This window comes from Neoarius graeffei, chromosome 1 (assembly GCF_027579695.1).
Source record: "Neoarius graeffei isolate fNeoGra1 chromosome 1, fNeoGra1.pri, whole genome shotgun sequence".
NCBI classification, from domain to species: Eukaryota; Metazoa; Chordata; class Actinopteri; order Siluriformes; family Ariidae; genus Neoarius; species Neoarius graeffei.
In genome coordinates this window covers 112410675-112435039 of record NC_083569.1, presented here as the reverse complement: position 1 = coordinate 112435039, position 24365 = coordinate 112410675, and the positions used below count along the sequence as shown (strand labels likewise).

Sequence of the window (24365 nt, the reverse complement as noted above, 5' to 3'; positions counted from 1 at the left end):
CAGCCTTTCACACACAGTACAGCAATCCACAGCCTCTATGGATCACTGGTGAGGAACATTAACAATGGGTTTGGGTTAAAGTTTCTGACTGCAAAGTTGAATTCTGGGTAAAATGTTCTATTTCTATTGCTGTTGGAATTTTGAGATGCTTTGTTGCTGCACACACTGTGTCTCCTATGTGTAAATGTTTTGCCGAGATAAAATACGTCCCACATTTTACGATTCCGGAGATCGCTGAACCAAGTGAGCAACAATATCACATGACCACCATGGGGCGTATTGGACCTACTTTGAACCAAAACAAGTCGGTGTGGGCAAACATGGTGGACTCGGCTCTCCTGCCAGCTAAAATCCAGTGGAAATGAAAAGGAAAGCCTGCCTAGTGAGTGTAACTGCAAGATAGAGCAAGGTTAGATGACGTGTCATTTTTCTGGACAGATAACTAAATCATTCTCGCTAGCATTTAGCTATCTTAGCTTTAGAACCCATGAGCTCGACTCCACGGTAGAGTGTATGGAGTTATACACCTAATGTTTTGATCTTACAGAGAAACAAACAACACAAAAGCAGTAACAGAGAGAATATATATTTGCCTTTTTTTCACAGATCTTTTCGTGAAGGTCAACCATAATTTACATCCGTGACTCAAAACTCTCCGAGGTCGATGCAGAGTCACAATGTTTTCCGCGCGTCACCATCCTGGTGTGAAGCAGTTCCATAGTTATGCTAACTGGTTAAAGCTCCCCGCATTCGGCTGTTTCCTGTTTCTGTAGGGCTGTACTGTATACCTTCAGAGGGAGGAAAATGGTCCCATAACACAGAAAAGCGACCCTCAGGACATCAAAATGATCACATCTCGTCAGCCTGATATTGTTCTTGTGAGATGTAGGAAAATGCCATGCATGGAAAAATTTTTTGAAAATTTCAGATCACTTTGCAGTCAGCACCGTTAAATAGAGTATGATATGGTGGTGTGAATGTCAGCTGAGATTCATTCAACATTTATTAATATGTATAAGGCAGTTAAAGAGCCTTTCACTTCTTGGCCTTTTCACTAAGCTCAAGTGTAGTATTTGTTCTTATCAGTTTAATATCTGATATGTTCTCTAAATGAGCAAGTTTTTGGGCGGCACAGTGGTGTCGTGTTTAGCACTGTTGCCTCACAGCAAGAAAGTTCTGGGTTCGAGCCCCGTGGCCGATGGGGGGCCTTTCTGTGTGGAGTTTGCATGTTCTCCCCGTGTCTGCATGGGTTTCCTCCGGGTGCTCCGGTTGCCCCACAGTTCAAAGACATGAAGTAAGGTTAACATGGGGCAGCCTTGGGCTGAAGTGCCCTTGAGCAAGGTACCTAACCCAACCCCTAGCTGCTCCCCGGGTGCTGTAGTATGGCTACCCACTGCTCTGGGTGTGTGTGCATGTACTCACTGCTTCAGATGGGTTAAATGCAGAGGATGAATTTCACTGTGCTTAAGTGTGCATGTGGCAAATAAAGGCAACTTCTTCTTCTGAATGCTGGTCGAGTTTGGTGACAAAAGTCATGTGCTGTCTTTTTGTTCCGTCTCTGCTCCTCATTTTGTCATTGGTTTATTTTCCCTGATATAAAGAGGACGAAGGAGATGATTGAGGATCTATGGGCTGGAGGGGTTTATTATAAAATCCCGAAAGCCAGAGCAGGTCAACACTGGAGATGTAACTGAATATGAATATTTTATTTAGAATGAACAGGGGTGGGTTTAAATTACCTCGAAAGAGCCATCGTCAAGCTAATGTGGCTTTCCCAAACAACATCGTTGCCTAAGTAGTCCTTTAGTTGCTTGAAATTTACGAGAGACCCAGACCACTCATTCAAAACAAAGAGCGACTCTCTCACAGCCAAATACACAGACTGCGCATGCGCTGTAGAGGGACGCTCACAGTCAACGGGGGAAACTGGTGTTGAATCTGCTGCCCGTGTTAAATTATTTTTCTTTTAATTATTTTTCTTCACTTTCTGGTGCAAATACATCCAGTTAATTATTAAATAAATAAGCAAAACTTTATGAATATATTTCAATATGTTATGGAATTACATATGGGTATCGTCATGTCACATTGATATCGCCACTTTTTAATCAAATTTAAGTCCATTAGGTGAGTGATTCACTAATTTAGTGTCATAAATGAGACACATTTCTGCACCTCTAACATATTGTGTGTGTGTGTACGAGAGAGAGAGGGGGGTTGACCTGTGTGTAGTGTGTACCAAAGGAGGTTGAATTGACCTCTTGATATAGATAGATAAAGGAGGTCAATACAACTTCCTTAGGTACACACTACACACAGGTCAAAACCTCTCTCTCACTCTCTCTCTCTGTGTACTTATAAGGGAGATCATTGCCCACTCTGCACTATGGATAACAAGGCAAGCAAGGCAAGGCAAGTTTATTTATATAGCACATTTCATACACAGTGGCAGTTCAATGTGCTTTACAGAAGTAAAAGCAAAACAGTAAACAATAGAAAATAAAATTACATAAAATAAATGGGGAAGAAAATTAATAAGAATTAAACAATAGTAGAAATAAAATAATAAAATGAGATAAAAGTTCAATTTAAAAAAACAGCAGAATAAAATAGAATAAAAGTTAAGTAAAATTTAAAACATAGAGAGACTGTAAAAGTAAAGAATTTAAAACATGTAGAGATGGCAATATTAATAATTTAGCAGAAAGCATCTGAAAACAGCTTGGTCTTTAGTCTAGATTTGAAGCTGCCAACAGCAGGAGCATTTTTGATGTCCTCTGGCAGTTGGTTCCATAGCTGTACTGCATAGTAGCTAAAAGCTGCTTCACCACACTTTGTTTTAACAACTGGTTTTAACAGTAAATTTTTCTGCTGCGATCTGGTAGATCTGATTGGGTTAGGCCGCTGCAACATATCAGAGAGGTAATTGGGCCCTGTACCATTTAGAGATTTGTACACCAGCAGCAATGCTTTAAAATCAATTCTGTAGCTTACTGGAAGCCAGTGAAGGGACCTTAGAATTGGAGTAATGTGCTCTGTTCTTTTTGTTCGTGTGAGAACCCTAGCCGCTGCATTTTGAACCAGCTGAAGTTGTTTGACGGTTTTTTTTGGCAGGCCTGTGAAAAGGCCATTGCAGTAATCAACCCTACTAGAGATGAAGGCATGTATAAGTTTTTCCAGATCATTTTTTTGACATAAGTCCTCTTAGTTTGGAAATGTTTTTTAGGTAATAAAATGCCGTTTTAATGATTGCTTTCATATGCCTCTCAAAGTTTAGGTCGCTGTCAATGAAAACACCAAGATTTTTAACCATTTCTTTTGTTTTAATCCCCTTTGTGTCAAGAATAGTGGTAATCCTGAGTCTTTCATCTTTTTTCCAAATAGAATTACTTCTGTTTTATCTGTGTTCAGCTGAAGAAAATTTTATGACATCCAGTTGTTGATTTGATCGATACACTGGTAGAGACATTCAAGGGGGGCATAATCATTAGGTGATAGAGCAAGATAAATTTGGGTATCATCTGCATAGCAGTGATATAAAATTGAATTGTTCTTGATAATTTGCCCAAGTGGGAGCATATAAAGGTTGAAAAGTAATGGTCCAAGAATCGACCCCTGGGGGACACCACAGGTCAAGGACATTGACGCTGAGGTACAATTTCCCATGGTAACAAAGAAGCTTCTATCTTTTAAGTATGATTTTAACCAATTGATAACTTTACCAGTCAACCCAACCCAATGTTCAAGTCGATATAGCAGTATGTTGTGATCAACAGTATCAAAAGCTGCACTGAGGTCCAGTAATACCAGGACCGATGTTTTGCCTGCATCAGTATTAAGACGTATGTCATTTATAACTTTAATCAGCGCTGTTTCAGTGCTATGATTGGCATGAAATCCTGATTGAAAGTTATCAAAACAGCTGTTTGATATCAAGAAGGCAGTTAATTGATTGAAGACATTTTTTTCAAGGATTTTCCCGATGAATGGTAGATTTGATATTGGCCTGTAGTTATTTAATACTGAAGCATCCAGATTATTCTTTTTAAGTAGGGGCTTTACAACGACTTTTTTCAAGGACACAGGAACAATGCCAGTCTCTAGGGATGTATTTATGATTTGAAGCACATCTGTAATTGAGCAATTCCAGCGTTATGGATGTGACATTTGGACTCAAAATGGCAACAACTGACCTAGTTAATTTTTATTCCTTTCCAGTATTTTAAAATTTGTTGTATATTTTTAAGACCTCTCATATTGGAGAAGTCATGGGAAAAAAATAATTCCCATAGTACATTTAGAACTCTAGAAAATGCCAAAAAAGACATGCGTTATGGATGTGACGGAAAAAAATACCCCATTTCCAGGGTGACTACACATATTCATCAAACTCTGTGAAATTGCAAACATAATATCCAAATGCAGGCATGCATTTAATAAAGGAGTCTTAGCTGAAAATAAAAAAAGTCTTTGTTTAAAATATTTTCTATTTCAAGCAGAATCTAGGAAGAAAAAATCAGCGTTATGGATGTGACATAATTCCGTTATGGATGTGACGCGTCTGAAATAGACATGGCATATGTTTAGAAAATCAGCAATTTAACCACCATAACCCTTTGAAAAACTCTCTAAATATCAGCTAAAACTATCAAAGTTCTTAAATAATATTTAGGATGGCTATTGTTTTGCTGTTTTGTGGATTTTAGCATACATTTCTGTGGCTTGTGGCAATAATATAGAATTGTACATGATCAAAGTTGATTTTAGCTTGGGTTTTACATTATAAGAAAGAAAGACTGACAGTGACATATTAGGTTGGTTACAAATTGGTTCAACTTATTCACATCTGTAAAATACAGGCCTAGGTGATATCTCTGGGAGTGGTTTTGATGCATTACATGTTGCTTTATTTTTGCATGGTGAGGTTGACATTTACATGGAATTGCCCAATTATAAGATGTAGAACAGACTTAAAAAAGTTGGTGGGCAGAATGTCCAATTCAGATGTTGAGGAACTGAGATTTTGTACAGTTTTTTCAAGAGTCTCATAATCAATTAAACTAGAGCCCTGCACTCCCGCGGGAGTCCCGCCGCAAAGCAGTGCGGCGCGGGACAAATTTTGAAAGCTCATTGCGGGCGCGACTGGAAGTGCACATATGCGCGTGCGGGCGAGAGCGGGAGTGCACATACAGTGGTGCTTGAAAGTTTGTGAACCCTTTAGAATTTTCTATATTTCTGCATAAATATGACCTAAAACATCATCAGATTTTCACACAAGTCCTAAAAGTAGATAAAGAGAACCCAGTTAAACAAATGAGACAAAAATATTATACTTGGTCATTTATTTATTGAGGAAAATGATCCAATATTACATATCTGTGAGTGGCAAAAGTATGTGAACCTCTAGGATTAGCAGTTAATTTGAAGGTGAAATTAGAGTCAGGTGTTTTCAATCAATGGGATGACAATCAGGTGCGAGTGGGCACCCTGTTTTATTTAAAGAACAGGGATCTATCAAAGTCTGATCTTCACAACACATGTTTGTGGAAGTGTGTCATGGCATGAACAAAGGAGATTTCTGAGGACCTCAGAAAAAGCCTTGTTGATGCTCATCAGGCTGGAAAAGGTTACAAAACCATCTCTAAAGAGTTTGGACTCCACCAATCCACAGTCAGACAGATTGTGTACAAATGGAGGAAATTCAAGACCATTGTTCCCCTCCCCAGGAGTGGTCGACCAACAAAGATCACTCCAAGAGCAAGGCGTGTAATAGTCGGCGAGGTCACAAAGGACCCCAGGGTAACTTCTAAGCAACTGAAGGCCTCTCTCACATTGGCTAATGTTAATGTTCATGAGTCCACCATCAGGAGAACACTGAACAACAATGGTGTGCATGGTAGGGTTGCAAGGAGAAAGCCACTGCTCTCCAAAAAGAACATTGCTGCTCGTCTGCAGTTTGCTAAAGATCACGTGGACAAGCCAGAAGGCTACTGGAAAAATGTTTTGTGGACGGATGAGACCAAAATAGAACTTTTTGGTTTAAATGAGAAGCATTATGTTTGGAGAAAGGAGAACACTGCATTCCAGCATAAGAACCTTATCCCATCTGTGAAACATGGTGGTGGTAGTATCATGGTTTGGGCCTGTTTTGCTGCATCTGGGCCAGGATGGCTTGCCATCATTGATGGAGCAATTAATTCTGAATTATACCAGCGAATTCTAAAGGAAAATGTCAGGACATCTGTCCATGAACTGAATCTCAAGAGAAGGTGGGTCATGCAGCAAGACAACGACCCTAAGCACACAAACCGTTCTACCAAAAAATGGTTAAAGAAGAATAAAGTTAATGTTTTGGAATGGCCAAGTCAAAGTCCTGACCTTAATCCAATCAAAATGTTGTGGAAGGACCTGAAGCGAGCAGTTCATGTGAGGAAACCCACCAACATCCCAGAGTTGAAGCTGTTCTGTATGGAGGAATGGGCTAAAATTCCTCCAAGCCGGTGTGCAGGACTGATCAACAGTTACCGGAAACGTTTAGTTTCAGTTATTGCTGCACAAGGTGGTTACACCAGATACTGAAAGCAAAGGTTCACATACTTTTGCCACTCACATATATGTAATATTGGATCATTTTCCTCAATAAATAAATGACCAAGTACAATATTTTTGTCTCATTTGTTTAACTGGGTTCTCTTTATCTACTTTTAGGACTTGTGTGAAAATCTGATGATGTTTTAGGTCATATTTATGCAGAAATATAGAAAATTCTAAAGGGTTCACAAACTTTCAAGCACCACTGTATGCGGCGCGGGTGGGAGCGGTGATGAGCTGCAGTCCTGCTAACTAAAAACGTGCTTGAAATAAAATTTATAAATTATTAATTTATGTCTATCATATATAATTTGTGTTGGATATTTTATTTGGCATTAATAAAAACATTTTAAGATGCCTAAATTTGCAGAGAAAGTCAGATTGCCGAATTGAGTGAGAAATAGCATCTTAAACTTGCTATTGATCACTATAATGACTCGCAGTTCACACCCAGCTAGCAAGAGAACCATGAGTGAATTGATTTACTTGCTGTGTTAGTCTACAACTTTAACCAGAGAGACAGGTTACACAGTGACGATAGGCTTGACTCAATGCTATCCCAGAAATCCTTCCTGTAATATGCAAATTTGGCTGTCCAATCAGAGGCGGCCAAATTTGCATAGTACAGGAAGGATTTCTGGGATAGCATTGAGTCAGGCCTACCGTCACTGTGTAACATGTCTCTCTGATTAAAGTTGTAGACTAACGCAAGCAAGAAATCAATTCATTTCTTTTACTAGCTATGCTTTGCAATAAAAAAAAAAAACAACCACATTGGTACAAAGCAAGCCCATTCACTTTTTTATGCTGATCAGAGAATTATAATGGTTTCTTATGTGATAAAAATGTGTGATTTTGACAGCACTAATTATTATTATTACTAGAGATACTACATGCTGAATTCAGAAAAAAGGTAAACAATAACAAACATGAGGTGTAGATATTTATGCTCAAATCCATTCAAAGTAGGGGGCGGGGCATCATCGCGCTGTGTCAAGACAAGAACTTTCCTGAGAAATAACACGAACGTCTGCATCATTCGGGATTTGCGGGCGGGAGCGGGACAAAATATGGCAGGCGCGGGCGGGAGCGGGACTGAAAATCATAATTTTTTTGTGGGTGCGGGCGGGACTGAAAATCATAATTCTTTGCGGGAGTGGGCGGGAGCGGGACTGAAAAATCCGACCCGCGCAGACCTCTAAATTAAACAAAATTCTGACGTGTTGAAGTTATCTGTGTGTCACTGGTGATTGCAGTTTTTCAATTATTTGCAACTGAGATATATTATGAGCAATATTATGTCGTATTTTATCAATCTTACCTTTAAAGAAGGATGCAAACTCATTGCATTTATTAACTGAGAGAAGTTCAGGTGCTAATTGTGGTGGGGGATTTGTTAGCTTCTCTGCTGTTGAAAATAGCACACGGACATTGTTCATATTCCTGTTGATGATGTTGGAGAAGAAAGACTGTCTTGCTTTACGAGTTTCATAATTATATTTACAAAGCATCTCTTTATGGATTTGATAATGGATGTGAAGTTTAGTTTTGCGACATTTTCTTTCAGTCTTTCTACATTCTCTCTCTAACAGTTTAACAGCTGGGTATTGCTTCCATGGTGCTTTCTGCTTATCATTGACTCTTTTGATTTTGAATGGAGCAATATCATCCATAATTTGGGTCATATTTAAATTAAAAATTTCCAGTAAATCATCTACAGAGTCTGACATTTTGGTTGAGATCTGAGAGAGAGCTTGCTCAAAGAGAACACGTGTTGTCGTTTATGACTCTCCTACCCATAGTCATTGAGCTGTTCTGAATGTGAGGAGACATAGAAACATCAGAGAAAACACAAAAATGATCAGATAAGGCCAGGTCAACAACAGTAGTAGAAACAGTAAGACCCTTTGTGATGACGAGGTCAAGGGTATGACCACGAGAGTGGGTCGGCCCCTGTACATGCTGTACAAGGTTGAAGTTGTCAATAAGTGCAAGTAGTTCATTAGCACAGGTGTTTTCAGGATTATCTACATGCAAGTTAAAATCCCCAGATATAATAAGACAGTCAAACTCTAAGCAAATGACTGACAACAGTTCACCAAACTCTTCCAGAAAAACTTTGGCTGAATGTCTCGGAGGCCTGTAAATAGTTAATAATAATATGTTAGGAGAGCATGTAACAATTGCACATAAGTGTTCAAAGGATGTAAAAATCACCAAGTGAGGATTGTTTACATTGAAAAGAGAATTTGAATATATTTGCGATCCCTCCACCTTTCCCATGTCGGGTAACATTCATAAAATTTGCAGATAAGATCATTAATTAAAAATGACTTGTTTGAAAGTGATCTAACGTTCAGAAGAGCTAGCTTTACAGAAAGTCTAGAAGTAATATCCGCTTGGGCACTCTGATGTTGTTTTGAAACAGGAAGGAGACTAGACTGGTTTACCCCCTGGGTTAAATATGCTCCATGTTTTCTATTTCTTATCAACACAGGAATAGAGAATGGCATAGGCATACTGGGTCCCAGATTGTTTTCAAAACTACACCCAATGCAGGGACCCCCAGCACATCATACTAGACTTTCTTTATGTTCCATTTTGTTTGAGATTGAGAGGATTGGAGATGTCATGTATCTTTTAGATGGTGAAAAAGACTGGTAGCCAGCTGAAAGTCCTGGGCGAACACAGTTCAGTCTGTTGGTTGATTTTTGATGAACTGGGTACACAGCTTGTCGCGACAGATTTGGGCTGGAGAAAGAGAGTGTAGCCATTTGCATCAGTCTTTGCATACTATTTGGGAAATCCATGCAAGGGGGAGACGGAGATGGTACGATAAAATCAGAAGAGCGAGACTTTGGTGAGGCCTTTGTAAGTGTCTCCATGACTGTCTCTGTGGTGACTGTCTCACTGATTGGGGTCGTGAAGTGGACGAAGCAACCTTGACATGGTTATCTTTAGTCAGGTCCTTAATCTGGATGGAATCGCATGATAAAATCGCATGCTTACATTCTCCGTGTGATTGTTGTTGTCCTTGGCAGTCTGCCCCAGATGGTTCTTAGCAGTCTGCTCCAGATGGCTGTGTGTCCTTGGTGAAGACTTGCATAGATGATTGTTTTGGCATTGCAGAGGAATTGTTTTTATGTTTATAACTAGGTCAGTCTGCGACATCTTATCAACTGTTCTCTTCAGTGTTGACTGAGAGAAAATTGCAAGTCTATAATGATCTGCTAAAACTTTGGTCCCAATCCAGCTAAGTTCAGTGCTGTTTGGCTTGAAAAATTCTCTGCGATTCCAGAAAAGGTTAAAATTGTCTATAAAGTTCATACCAGATGAAAAACAAGTTTTTCCAAGCCAGGTGTTAAGACTGAAAAGTCGACTAAATGCAAAACTTCCCCTTGCAGGAAGTGGGCCACTGATAAAAGATTGTATTCCGGTCTTATAGAGATGAGAAAATAGTTTTTTGAAGTCCTCTTGGACAAACAGCTGTTCTCTGAAAACATCATTTGCTCCCACACGCACAACAATACGTTTGATAGTTTTATGCTCAGACATGAGTTTCAAAATGCTGTCTTTGGTGTCAGAGATGGATGCATTTGGAAAGCAGCAAATAATCATTCCATGTCCTTTTAAATGTCGTACAGTGGAATCACCAAGAACAAGGGTTGTGGGATCAGGTGGTGTTTTGAGCTGCTTTTTGCCTCTTCCCACAGCTCTTCGGTTGTGATGTGTTCGATGTGTTTGTCCGCCTGAAAATTCCGCTTCCACATCCCTGAGGCATTCAAATTTATTCTGAAGCCTTATGGGCTGTGGATTTTCCATAGGATTGTAAATCCTATTGTAATTTGTAGACCTAGCTCTATTTCTGATAGCATGGCTGTGGAGCATGGGTCGCACAGTATCAGAACAAGCTGGTGTTGAGGTAATAAGTCTTCTGTTTTTATTTTCATCTGTACTCACATTTTGCCCTGTTAGATCGATGAATTCATCCACTCGATCTGCAATGTCATCGGCTTGTCGGGGTACATTCTCTGCATTCTCAGCCACTGTTTCTGTACTCCTTTCCTGAGATATTGCTCTTAATTCGTCAGTCTTTGGCAGAGCATCAATCTTTGATTCCAGGATAGAAATCCTCTGTTCTAGTTCTGTGCATTTTCTGCAGGATCTCCTGGATTTTTTGCCCCCTGGCATTTTGTTTTAAAAGCTAATTTATCTTATAAAGATGAAAAATAAAATGAAGAAATAGTGGAAATTAAATTAAAAGCTTAAAGATGAAAAATAAAATGAAAAAGTAGTGGAAATTAAATGAGAGTAAAGTAAAATAAAGATCAAACAGGAGCAAAGCAGGAGCAAAGCAGGAGCAAAGCAAAGAAACAGTTGAAATAATCCTCACTGCATGTTTGGGGTGTAATAGTGAAATGAGTGAGCATGGGGAACACATTTACTTCAATATTTAGCTTATTATTTGCTCATTCTTTCATGTGAACGTTTGTTCATTTAATTAAAAACACGCTTGGAATAAAAATACTGCCCAAAAACAAAATGGTTTCATTAATTAATTACCACATTACATATGTGATGCTTCCAGATGATACGATATATTCTCTTATTTTAAACACTTTATATTTCATTAGATTTTGGTTAAAAACGAATGCCATGTGACCTTCTAGACTGGATTTAGCAACTACTAATGCCTTCAGCAATGACAGTACAATTGCCTTTAGCAACTACTAATGCCTATATCAGGGACGCGCATCACAAAGATGCTCTTCAGATTCCTTCTTACGAGTGAGTTCGGGAAAACCATGTACAGAGACAATGTTCGTTGCTTAAGAGTCTCTCAACTCACTCTTTAGCTCTAAAGAGCAACATTACTGGAAAACCCACCCCTGATCATGTGTTCTTAACAGATACAAAGATGTTAACAAGAGGCGCAAGATTCTGGGGTTGTTTTGTTTGTTTGCTTTCAGAAAACTTTTCAGAAAGACAGGCCCATAAATACTTCAGGTTTAAACACTAATACAAACACAGATATGGATATTCAGATGACCACACAGTTACAGATGATGTCATGATGTTAGACTGTTATTAAACACAATACAAATAGCAGAGCTGTAAAACAGGTAAGAGTCCGACACAGTAAAGTACAAAATAAGACCAGAGGGAAAATCCAAAAGAGTCATCAAAACAGATGCCTACCCCAAATTTTGAATTTCAGTATTCTTGAAAACATTTTTCAGTATTTTGGAATGACTTTCAGTAACAATTTATGCACATTTCCATTATAAAGAGGTGTATATACCAATATGTTTAACATTTAAATTATTAAAAAGTACTGTTTTGTGTGAATTGAATAAACAAAACACTAGCAGCCATCTCAATTGAATTTCCACTCAACAAATTTCTAGAGCATACAATTTACCACATTTTTCTAAATACAATAGTGTTCCCTGTTTGCAGACATTACGGTTGACTACCAATCATTGGTATTGAATGTAACTCCTCAAAAGTCTCATCTCATCTCATCTCATTATCTCTAGCCACTTTATCCTGTTCCACAGGGTCGCAGGCAAGCTGGAGCCCATCCCAGCTGACTACGGGCGAAAGGCGGGGTACACCCTGGACAAGTCGCCAGGTCATCACAGGGCTGACACATAGACACAGACAACCATTCACACTCACATTCACACCTACGGTCAATTTAGAGTCACCAGTTAACCTAACCTGCATGTCTTTGGACTGTGGGGGAAACCGGAGCACCCGGAGGAAACCCACGCGGACATGGGGAGAACATGCAAACTCCACACAGAAAGGCCCTCGCCGGCGACGGGGCTCAAACCCAGACCTTCTTGCTGTGAGGCGACAGCGCTAACCACTACACCACCGTGCCGCCCTCCTCAAAAATATTATATTGCCTGGCAAAATGTTCTACCTGTTAACGGATTCTAATAAAAAAAAAATTTAATTTCTTATTTCATGCCAAAGAGAGTCCGACATTGTTATCTTAATGTCCCAATATATAAATACTTCAGCATAATGCTTCAGAAGAGACACTGAATAAAATGACATTTATAATTGTATTTAAAACAGTGGAATGATCAATTTTTTGCCACAATCCCAACAACACTAATCATAAAATTCTGTTTTTGATCATACTACATGTACATTTGTACTTGCAACACTGAAAAGTCTTTGAATTAAAGAAGTACAGCCAGTGTTTGATATTTCAGTGAATAAAAATCATACATGTAAAAAGAAACTGAATAAGTTTAACTCACATTTGACAAACTTTTTCATTTGATCACTGATTCTGCACCAAAAACTCTTTTACACATTCAAAACAATGTCTGAACATTTGACAAAGCAGTACATGTATATATCTAACAAATTCTATAAAACTCAAAAATATGAACCATGCACTGTAAATATTGTTGTGCATACCATATACTGAAGACACTTATCTGCATTTATGTTATGTTTAAATAAGCAACTTGTATATCATCAAATCAATCATAGCAAGTCCAGATAGTCTCAGCTTTCTCTAAGAGTCTTCAAAATGAATGTTTACTTTGTACTTAATGACTCCATATAGCAACGTTTTAGTCTATCCAATTGCTGCTCAGAATAATCCCTACATACAGCTAACCCTGGTCTTGATTTGGAGAGGATAATAGCTTCTAGTGTTTTGTGTCCCAGGTTTGGTCTGAAGTCAGTGTGGTTTTTGCAAACCAGGGAAAAAATTCACTTGCAATGTGCACTTGACTGGGGTATTGTCATAATACTATGCATCAGTGCTGGTAGAAGACTGAACATTTGAGACCCACTTTCGTCTGTAACCTTGGAGATTTCATCCCAAGTTTCATCAATACGGTCTCTGATGCATGATCTGACATCTGTGCTCTGATACTGTGCAAACTCCTTCAGGATTGTATCTCTAGAGTCATGAGATAAAAGACAAGGGAATCTTTTCAGAAAGTATTCCACAGATGACTGTTTAATTTCTGTTTGCTTTGATACATCTATCTCAGCATGCTGCAGCAGTTCACAGGACAGGGGTAGTTTGTCTAAAATGTACCTACAGCTTAGCCTAGTAAACTAGACCCACCCACCTAACGGCCAAAAATATTTTTTGCCTGCGAGTGGGTCTAGCCTCGCACCATATCAACAAAAACACCCCGGGCATCAAATCGTGCCCTCCAATCACAACGGAAGGTTTTTGTTTGGATTCTTTGGGCGGGCTTTTGCAGGAGTGATGACAAAGCTGCGTGACGCTGTAGAAAGCACAACAGGAAAGATGGCTACGGCTAGTGAACAGCGCGCGTTTGACTCCGCTTTGGAATCAGTTTTAGAAGAATTAGACTTGGAGTTTTCGTTGAAACATGAGCAGGAAGAGGCTCTCCGCTCATTCCTTTTCAAGAAGGATGTTTTCGCTGTTTTGCCGACCGGCTATGGCAAAAGTCTGATCTACCAGCTGGCTCCGCTCGTAGCCAAAAGGATGGGGCTAGTTTGTGCAGTACGAAGAATTAATAAACAGCTTTGAAACATTTTGATTGTTTCTTATTTTCCCGTTATTTTAAATTTAAGGGAAATTATTTCACCAAACACCACTAAATAAAAACTCTCAAAAACAGTTTAAGCAAACCCTTGAAAAACACTTTTTTTCCCCAAGTGTATTTTAAGTATGTGGTACAGACTCCAAACTTGTGGTCATTATCTCCAAACTTCTTAATATCTAGAACCTGTTTATTAATTAATACGCATTTTGAAAATTTATTTCAAGGCCTCCCCCACTGCTTTCTGTCGCTCTGACGACATCACAGTCACTGCTGCACTGATTGGTCAGAGCGTTGGCCTATACGCACAGACAGTTTGAAAGACAGCAGGTTGTTCCTCCCACACCCGTCGGAAATGTCTACGAGCGAGGCCAGACTAAATATTCACATTTAGTCTGGCTTGCCAGGCTACCTACAGCTGGTTCTGTAAAACACCTTCACAGCACTGTAGAATTCCTCCACTCGTGTGTCCCGAAGATTATTTGCTGCTTTGTCTGATATGAAGGACTTGACTTCTTCACCTAGTAACAAATCAGCGTTCTGCATAATATTGTGCCCCACTTCAAACTGGACATCTAGCATGGACTTGTAGATCATGGCAGAGGGTTTAACAAACAACCATTAATTCATGCAGCAGAGAATGCAGTCGTCGCCTCAGAACATGGATCTTGGGCTCTGCACACTGAAGCTCTGTGTTTGCCTTATCAAATGGCACATTTGAAGAACAGACAATATAACCTGTTGGTTGGTGACTGAAAGAAAGCCTTCAACCTGTCAAGTCACTCTGTCTGACAAGAGCTTTCCTTAACTGCCTTCTCTCTGAAAAATTCTAGTAACGGAAGCCAGTTTTCAAGGATGCGTGCAAGACATCTGCCAATACTCAACCACGTAGTGCAAATGTCACCGCAAACAGGTGTGTCTTTGACCTACTATATCAACACCAGGGATACCAGTCCACACAACGAGGGGAAACAGCTTTTCTGTATCATTGCTGCCATCAGTGGATATAGTAAATGGTGAACTTCTCATTAATTTGATCAATCCACCCCTCGTGTCTGCCGCCATCTCCACAATCATGGCTGTCGCCTTTGAACGCGAGCACCGAAATGCTTTCGCTGTGTCAGAGTCCTTGAAAGCGGTTTTCACTGCAGACGTTATCCTGTCCATGGCACTAATCGGCAAGTTCAACTCCAATCACAGGTCAACCATCACCGCTTCGGCACGTGTCACGTTCCGTGTCTTTTCATCCACAGATTTAGTAAAAAACTGCTGGATACCCCCAGATTTACTTTCCGCCTGACTCACCATTTCAGCATACTCCATATGTTTTTTGGAGTTGACATGCCGCCTGCAGTCATCGCGACCACCATGAGTGATATTAATGTGAGTTCGACACAGTTTGCAGCGCGTGTATCCACTGCCCTTTTGACTGGGTGTAATGCACGGCCATTCTACCGTGCATCGTGGGAGGAACACCTGAGACCTGTGCTTCACTTGTGCCGATACTGAGCGTTTCATTTCCACGATTGAGAAGCAGTACCATGCGTGTGTGATGCCGAGTGAAAATAGCGCGAACAAATGTGCGGTATCTGCACGTCACACACAGCATGTGTGGTTGTCGTAAAAATAAATAGCCGTGAATCGCGCATGGATTGAAAAAGTCGCTTGGACATTTAAAAACAACTCACTGGAATTTTTTAAAGACTTTATAATAATTCCATACAGAATAACACTGTTTGCCATAACATCGTATTTACGTAACTTTTCCGTACAAAATACGGCCAATCCGTACTAGTAGGCATCTCTGTCAAAAGCAAAGGGTCTAAACACAGCAATGGCAATCACAAACTAAACATGGCTCTGAACTTTGCACTGTGTAAATGTATGTGCTGGTCGAATGTAATCTACAATGAGGAAGTGATCTGGAGGTGGTGTGTTCAAGCTCAGCTAATACTGAGATGATGGTGCCCTCTGGTGGTGAGGAGGCATTGCCCTGCTGTCCTGTCTCTTTGATCATTTTTTGTTCCTTTGCAGCAATTGTAAGATTTTCCTGTGCTCCTCATCCCAGTTTTGATTTTGTCTCTTGGTTTTGACCTTTACCTTTTTGCAGTGTTTATGATTCTGGATTATCTGGGGTTAAACTTTTCTGTGTTATGACCCATGCTATGGACTGTGGCTTTAATTACTGGATTAATAAACAGAATTCTGAACACACATGCACTTACTGTATATCCTTATTACATATTGCACTGATTCTTATTTACATGACTCTCTTCTCTGTTTAAGGTGAATCTCCTCCAGTCTCTCTGATCATCAATCCCAACAGAACTCAACTTTACTTCTGACTCTCTCTCACTGAGCTGTAACTCTACTGACCAGAGTCGTTCTACTGGATGGACAGTGAGACGATACACACACAGTGAGGGAGTGTTAGATTGTTCTCCATGTAAAATCAGCTCCCTCTCCACATCCTACACTGGAGTTTACTGGTGTCACTCTGAATCTGGAGAAAACAGGAATCCTGTTAACATCACAGTGCAGCGTGAGTCTTCATGTAGTGTGTTTATTATTAAAGGAAAAGGGAAATGTTTCATTACAGAATATTCACAACTCTGAGTTTCCAACTGGGAAAAACTGTTCAAGAAGACAAAAAACATGGAATTTTTTCCTTTTTAAATATATATATATATATATATATATATATATATATATATATATATTCATAAACCAGGGTTTCCGCTATGTACAATTGGCTGCGGCAGGCCGCTGCACCTTCAGGAATTCCGTAGCACCCCTAGGCAGTCCTATTTAAAAAAAATAGGCTAAACCAATATTTTTTGACGTTGAGCGGACTCGAGCCTGGCATGAACCGCTCCGACGCACTATAATGACACTAATCTATCACCAGCCAATCAGGAGACTTAATCAAACGCATCCCCCGCCCACCAATCTACCACCAGCCAATCAGGAGACTTGGATCAAATGCATCCCCCGCCCACTTGTGTCCGCGTCTGACGTTGAATTTTCACAGGAGGGAAGTTGTTGACTGAGGTAAGACTGTGTGATAAATTAACAAACGAATAAGATAGGAATTTCAACATATAGGGCTTAAGTTTGTTACTGTTAAATAAGCATTGCTTGTACAGTAGCATTATGTCGTTTCAACGTTGACCCACTTTTAACGTGCCGAGTACCGACTGTAGCCGCTAACATGCTAATTAGCTTGCTGTCAAAAGTGCAAAGACCTTAAATTGCTCTGTGTAAATTAGAAAATGGCGCAACTTCCTCTGTAGCCGTCAACTCAACTTGTCTTGAGTTTTGAGCCGATCACAACAGGGCAGTGCTGTGGCCTGAGGTAAAACAGGATAGTTTGTTTGTTTAAATTACAAAAATGAGTAACCCAATGACTGTCTCATATACTCTTCATATACTCATACTGTTTAAGTAATGCAATAAAACTAATCTTTAAAAGTGGTATTCACTCAAACTGTTTGCATAGAATGAACTTTCGGGTTAACAGTGTAATAGTGTTGCAGTGTTCTGCAAATTTGCAATTTAATATTTCAGATCTTGAGACATGAAAGTGCTATTTTAAAAAATAAAAAGGTCAGAAATGTTTTCTTTGTTGCCTATTTAGTTCATTTTATTTCCTCAATAATTGTCCTTGATTGAGAAATCGGTCTGGGCTCTTATGGGTTAATCAGTAGCCTGCATGCTAGTATATGTTCCATTTACAGTCAAACATTTTGATGAACTCCAGGCTCAATTTTGATTCATCAAAAATCTGCGTAGTAGTACAGTCTGAAGATGCTCTTGCACATTCGGTGTCAATTGAACAGAAATTACGGGAGGATATAGGTTTAATAAGTTTTACAATTTTTGAAGTGAGTGATGGATTGATAAGTTTAGATGTGTTCAATATTTTCTTATCTTCAGGCATAATATTGTAGATGTTTCTTTACCTGCTTGATAGTTTTGACCGGGACTCCAATCTTCCTCAGAAGAGTCATTAGTCCTTAAATTAAATTCGTTATAGACATGAACTTAAAATCATTGTTTTATTTTATGGCCTCGGTGCCCTGGCTTTTGGCCTTCGTGCCCTCGGCATCAGCAGAGCATTCGTTTTCCACACTTCGTCGACTGAAATCATACCTCCGATCCACAATGACACAAAAGAGACTGAGTGACTTGATGAACTGCCATATTCACCATGACATTCTGGAACAAACTGACATGACAGCCATCGCAAAGGAGTTCATGCAGGCCAATGACAGACGCAGGCAGGCCTTTGGGAAGTTTTAAGCGCAAGTCATTGGTTACTTCTATTAGCACCGCCGAGTGCACTGCTTCCTCTGTTTTCAATGTTTCTATACTGCATTGGTACTGATACAAGTAAGTTGTTTAAGTTGAGTTAGCCTACTACCGAGGTGCTTTTGTTGTGTACTGGTGGCTGTTTTAGCATTTTACTCGGCCCAGTTATGTGCTGGCATGTTGTGGGCTAAAGTCATGACCGATGGATTAATCTATGTACGGTATAGCCTTCTGTGCTGTTGGCTGTTTTTATCCTCGTACTTGGGTGGGATGTCTGAGCACAGGTCTTGCCACCGCACCTTCAAACATTTTCTAGGGGAAACACTGTAAACCTTTTAAATATTCACTTTAATACAACTGTGACTTAATGTGTTGAACACAGTATCTTTATATGATGTAATCTATAGGGCTTAGTTTATTTAAGTCTGTGTACAATGTGCTGTTACACTTGTTCACACAGGTGTAAATTAATTTTTTTTTACTGCAGATTGAACTAAAACACACAAACATTTCAAAAATAAGACATTTATTTTATTCATTGTCTGGTCCATTACGTGTAGAAGCTCCATTCTCAGTGCTCATGCTGATCTGTAGTGTAGTGACGGCCTCTCCGTATCTGCTGGCGACCATCATTCTGCTGGTCAAATGTTACAGAGCTCGAGGTAAGAACTCTTTCAGTATGTTTCACATCATGATCAGACTAACTGAGTAGTCGAGAAAAACATTTTCACTTTCACAAAAGTAGAAGACATTTGACTCACTGTTTTCATTTTAAAAGCAAAAATCCACACGAGTGTTAAAGCACTTGTTCTAAAATGCTCTTACAATAAGATTTAAATGTAAGTTTGACATAAAATACAGCACATCTGTTTCTGAGAGTGAATTTACACGGGACAGATGCTTCAAGTGGAGTTATACTTTTTATGAAGTGAAAATGTATTAAGTACAAATTATAAAAAAAATCGTGCAGAAGAGTGTTTCATATGCAGATGTCACTTCACTGTCATTAATAAACCTTAAAACAAGCACCCTTTAAACTGTTTAAGGCGAAATCAAATACAGTTTGGTTAACTTTCTGCCATAAACACCTGAAATAAACTATGAAATGAATTAAACAGGGATCCCAGCAGTAATTGAAAAAAAATAGAGGAATGTAAGAAACTATCAGCAGGGGTCAAGGGGGCTGCAAGCCCCCTGAAGCTGTTGAGATTTTAACATTTAAAGATGCTATAGAACACATTTTTTACATAGATTTAACATAGAAAAGCAACAGAATTTAACAATAATGTGTATCCATTTGATGCCATACTTTGTAATCAATGACATAAGTGGCAAAAAAAATTATAAAAATTAGATGAAAATGTAGCTTTGAAGAATATACTTCTTCTAACCCAGACACTGTTCCGCTAGCTCTTTTATGGAGGATATATTTTTTTCCACGACATGAATTAAGTTCAACGCATTAGAAACAAAAGCACGAACGGAGTTAAAACACATTTTCTAGCAAATGGGCGCAGCCATATTGCCGCGTTGGTAGTGGAAAAGCGGCAATAGTGGCCTTCAGCGTATCTGTATTTTTGGGTCGGGTGTTTCTCATCTTCCTCTGGACAAGACCCCATAGAGTCTCTATGGGGTTCAGGTCAGGCAAGTTGGCTGGCCAATCAAACACAGTAATGGGCAATTCCATGTAAATGTCAGCCTCACCATGCAAAAATAAAGCAACATGTAATACATCAAAACCACTCCCAGAGATATCACCTAGGCCTGTATTTTACAGATGTGAATAAGTTGAACCAATTTGTCACAAGAATTGTTCCCTTCGCCTTCACTACTTTTAGCTAATGACAATCAAGAATTTGGTCAACTTTGATCATGTACAATTCCATATTATTGCCACAAGCCACAGAAATCCACAATTGTGCTAAAATCCACAAAACAGCAAAACAATAGCCATCTTAAATATTATTTAAGAACTTTGATAGTTTTAGCTGATATTTAGAGAGTTTTTCAAAGGGTTATGGTGGTTAAATTGCTGATTTTTCTAAACATATGCCATGTCTATTTCAGACGTGTCACATCCATAACGCTGACTTTTCCTTCCGAAACTCTGCATGAAATACAAAATATTTTAAACAAAGATTTTTTTAATATTCACCTTGGACCCCTCTATCAAATGGATATCTCCATTTCGACATTAGGTTTACAATTTCACAGAGTTTGATAATGTACAGTCACCCAAGAAAAGTATACTTTTTCTGTCACATCCATAACGCATTTTTTATTGGCATTTTCTGGCATGCCCTAGATGTACTATGGGAATTGTTCTTGTTCTAATCACTTCTCCAGTATGGTACAGCCTTAAAATATGCAACACCTGTTTAAATACTGGGAGACAATAAAACATGCACTGGGTCATTTGTTGCCATTTTGAGTTCAAGTGTCACATCCATAATGCTGGAATTGCTCTAAATATCATGGTCAGCAAACCATTTGGTAGTAGTTTTGGCACTGTGGGTAGGTGCTAAGTCCTGCTGGAAAAGGAAATCAGCATCTCCAAAAAGCTCATCAGCAGATGGAAACATGAAGTGCTCTAAAATCTCCTGGTAGATAGCTGTGTTGACTTTGGACTTGATAAAATACAGTGGACCAACACCAGCAGATGACATGGCACCCCAAATCATCACAGACTGTGGAAACTTCACACTGGGCTTCAAACACCTTGGATTCTGTGCCTCTCCACTCTTCCTCCAGACTCTAGAACCGTGACTTCCAAATTAAATGCAAAATGTACTTTCATCTGAAAAGAGGCCTTTGGACCACCGAGCAACAGTCCATTTCTTTCTCGCCTTAGCCAAGATAAGACACTTCTGACATTGCCTCTGGCTCAGGAGTAGCTTGATATTAGGAATGCAAAAGTTGTATCCCCTTTCTTGAAGATGTCTGTTCATGATGCACTTGATACACTGACACCAGCCTCAGTCCACTCCTTGTGAAGCTCTCCCAAGTTCTTGAATCAACTTTTCTTGACAATCCTCTCAAGACTGCAGCCATCCCTGTTGCTTGTGCACCTTTTCCAGCCACCCTTTTCAGCAATGACCTTTTGTGGCTTACCCTCCTTGTGGAGGGCATCAGTGCTCATCTTCTGGACAACAGTCAAGTCAGCAGTCTTCCCCATGATTGTGGCTGTGTGTACTGAACTAGACCGAGAGATACACTGTGTTCATACTGTTTTACTCAAACTCGAAATGAAATATTCTAATATTTTGAGATGGGTTTTTATGTTTTTGTACTGTATGCCATACTGATTAAAATTAAAATAGAAAAATGCTTGAAACATTTGTTTGTGTAATGAGTCTATAATATATAACTTTCACTTTCTTAAATAACTGATGGAAAATATTGAACTTTTTCACAATATTCTAATTTTTTGAGATGCACTAGTAGTGTTAATGTAGGCCGCAACAACTGATTGGTTAGTCTGTTTCGTAGCATCACATTTCCGACGACTCATTTTTTTTTCAGCAAAAATCAGAAAACTTGTATTATTGCATGAATATAAATTTATAAAGTGTGAGGCTCATTATAATGGCCAGTTTAATCCTGCATCTAAACCTGTGGATTTAAAGACTGTGGCGTTATTTTCGTACCTCGTTCCTGAGTGTGCAGTGGGACTTTCATTTCAAGCTGCTCATGGTGCTGAATACAGATGTGTTAAAGCACTTCAGGAATACTCCGTAAGAATTCACTTGGTTTATCGTTGAATAATATATGCTTAAGTAAAATATAAGGAAATTTGCTTCAAAACATTGTGTCTGTTTTATTTTCTGTTTATTATTCCTACAGTGAAATATGGAGCTCATGTAACCCAGTGACAACAAAGGGTTAAAAATGTTAATGTATTAATATAATGTTCCTGTTTTCTGTGTCGAACAATAAGAGAGATAATCAGCCATATAGTTTTACTGCTTTCTCATCTGACCCAACGGAGAGCTGATCAGTCACTCAGAGCACATAGTTGGTCAGGTCCTGCCTTAATTGAACATGATTGACGCATTTGCATGATCAGATCTGTGTGTGAGACAGAGAGATGTGCTTGTGATGAGAAAGTTAAAAGTAAAATAAAAGGTTAAAAAAAAAAAAAAAAAGTATTTACAAGCTGACTAGCCAAAACAGCAGATCACTGACATGTGTCGAGGTGACCTGGAGTTTGGAAAGTCCTGTTTTTCCTTCTCAATCTATTTCAGTAAACTAGTAATATTTTGCTAATTGTGTGTGGGGCCCTGTACGACCTGCATGTAACTGAGTTCGGTGGAAGCAGGGCCCAGAGCCAAAGTTACTGATTACTGAGGTGGTTTGAAGCAGTAATATTATTGCTACTGATATAGTTACAGTTAATAGTACAAAATGTGAGAGAGATATTAAATTGCTTTGTTGTCTATTATTATAATCTTGAGAATGTAAATGTTTGAAAAATGTCAAATCTCAGTATTAACATTTTACTGTGGAAAATGTGTTGTTAGGGATACATCAATTGTGAAATGCTTGATCAATACCGGTATTTAAAATAATAATTTGACCGATATGAATATTTGGCCGACACCGGTGTGCATCCCTAGTTGTTAATACTAAAGGTACCTTCACCAGTGAGCACTGCAAATATCAGCAGAGCCATACTGTATGGAACATGTAATCTGACATGTATACTAGGGCTGTAACGATATGCGTATCGAAATCACGATACGCAGAGCCGCGATCCATATCGCGATACAAAAAGGCAGAATCGCGGTACACCCTTTCAAACTTCTCCTCAGCCCAAAAACAGAGGCACTTCCAAACTTCAATTTATGAATACTTGACTTTTTATTTAAATTACATTTTAAACTTACTTAAATTACTTTTATTTTTTTTATATCTATTAGTAAGTCATTTTTTCGCCGACCTGCGACAATCTTCTGCGAGTCACGCAACGTCCACACTCGCCACTGGCAGAGCATTCATTTCTTTTAAGTGGTCGCCATTCTGGTTGCGACGCGGGGAGCGAATCTGTAAACAAGCAGCTCATTGGCTGGCTAGGTGTGCCACAAGCCAATCACAATCACTTGACCGGAAAGGCATGCAGTGTTGCCAGATTGGGCAGGTTTAGGTGCTTTTTGGCTGGTTTTGAACATATTTTGGGGTGGAAAACGTTAGCAATATCTGGCAACACTGAAGGCATGTCTGCTTGGGTGGAAGCCTTCTGTGGCAGTTACATTTTGACACGCGAGCAATGTTTCACCATAAAAATTCCGTAATTTCCATCTGTTTTCCGCGATCACAGAAAATCATTGGCCCTATGAGAGTGAGACAGTGAGAGAGCCACCCCCCCAAAAAATCTTAACGGATTTACACAATTTGGAAAAATGACTTTTTCAGAACCGAAAAAAACAGAGCTTCTGGCTCAACAGTATTATTTTGAGAAATAAAACAATCTTTGGATATACATTTGTTCATTTTTGCATACATATTACTCATTCTCTGCAGTGGTCTGAATTATTTGTTATTAAATAGTTAATGTAAGTAAGTAAATGTTAATAAGTCAAATTTACTACTTTAAAAAAACATTTTTAAAAAACTGTGGGCGTATCAAATCGTGGGTCAAAAATCGCGATGCGATACGAATCGAATCGTGAGTTGGGTGTATCGTTACAGCCCTAATGTATACTGCCAATTTTTTGTAATATTTGAGTGAGGTAAAGCTTAATGCTACCGTCACAGTAGCTATGCTATTAGTTTTGTTTAATCAGTACTAGTGTACAAATGTATGCTAGTGTTAGAGTATTGATTTAGATACTGATGGAGAAGTATATAATACACTTTAATACAAACTTACACACTTTAAAAAGATGTCAGAACAAGTGAACCAAGGAGAGA

The 24365-nt window shown here is 39.1% G+C and overlaps 1 protein-coding gene and 1 pseudogene across 1 annotated transcript in view; one reads left to right on the top strand and one right to left on the bottom strand.

Annotated features, from left to right (window-relative positions):
* LOC132885935 (titin-like) overlaps nt 1–24365 on the bottom strand; it is a 605367-nt gene that overhangs the window by 87605 nt on the left and 493397 nt on the right. The window lies entirely within an intron of this gene.
* LOC132898510 (U2 spliceosomal RNA) lies at nt 1035–1158 on the top strand (annotated as a pseudogene).